Source organism: Prosopis cineraria, unplaced genomic scaffold, assembly GCF_029017545.1.
Source record: "Prosopis cineraria cultivar Desert tree isolate PC_DT_omini unplaced genomic scaffold, ASM2901754v1 PC602, whole genome shotgun sequence".
NCBI lineage: Eukaryota > Viridiplantae > Streptophyta > Magnoliopsida > Fabales > Fabaceae > Prosopis > Prosopis cineraria.
This window is the reverse complement of record NW_026555927.1, coordinates 45,001-46,045: the sequence shown is the minus strand read 5'-3', so window position 1 is coordinate 46,045 and position 1,045 is coordinate 45,001.

Genomic DNA, 1,045 nt, shown 5'->3' with positions numbered 1-1,045 from the left:
TACGGGCAAGTGTTGGAAGGTCGGGAGAGCTCGGGCAAACCCGGGCTAGCGTTGGCAAGGCCCGGCAAAGCCCGTGGCCTGTGTTGTCAAGGTCATCGCAACTGTTGGCAAGGCACGGAAAAGCTCGGGCAAAACCTCGAGCAAGCGTGTTGGCAAATCTGCTGGCATGGCCCGGCCAAGGAGGTGCAAGGTCCGGCACGTCCAAGGCAAGTGCGGGCACGTCCGGACCCGCCACGGGCAAGTCCGGGCACGTCCTGGTACGTCCGGCCCCGCCACGGGCAAGTCCCGGCACGTCCAGGGCAAGTCCAGGCACGTCCTGGTGCGTCCAGACCTGCCACGGGGCAGGTCCAGGCACGTCCCGCACGTCCAGGGCAAGTCCGGCACGCGGGGCAAGTCCTGGCACGTCCTGGTGCGTCCGGACCTGCCACGGGCAAGTCCTGGCACGTCCGGGGCAAGTCCTGGCACGTCCTGGTGCGTCCCGGGCAAGTCCTGGCACGTCCAGACCTGCCACGGGCAAGTCCAGGCGCGTCCCGGCACGTCCTGGCACGTCCAGACCTGCCACGGGCAAGTCCTGGCACGTCTGGGGCAAGTCCTGGCACGTCCAGACCTGCCACGGGCAAGTCCTCCTGGCGGTGCAAAAAGAGTCCTACCCGTACCAAAATGAAATCTACTCGTTACATTTGTGATTTCTTGGTTTTATTAACTCAAACTCATCCCCCTTGACATGTTTGGGGGTCCGGCTGCCGGAGCCGCCGCCCGTGGCGGCCCGTGGAGGCCGCACTCTTCGGAGCAATCAAAAAAATCCTAGAAATTCTGTGGGTGTCCAAAAAATTATGAAACTTGGCAGTTTTCATCCTCATATCATGCCTAAAAGCCTGCAAAAAATCGCGCGAATCGGAGGTCTCTAGGTCCCTCAAAAGGGGCGTTGTCGTTTGAGCGAAAAGTATGTCTGTTCGTGCCAGAGTGGGAAAAAGCCCATATTGCTCTATAGGGGGGAGCTCCAACCCCCCCCTCCCCAGCCAGGTGGGGCCCGACCTGGCAGCGT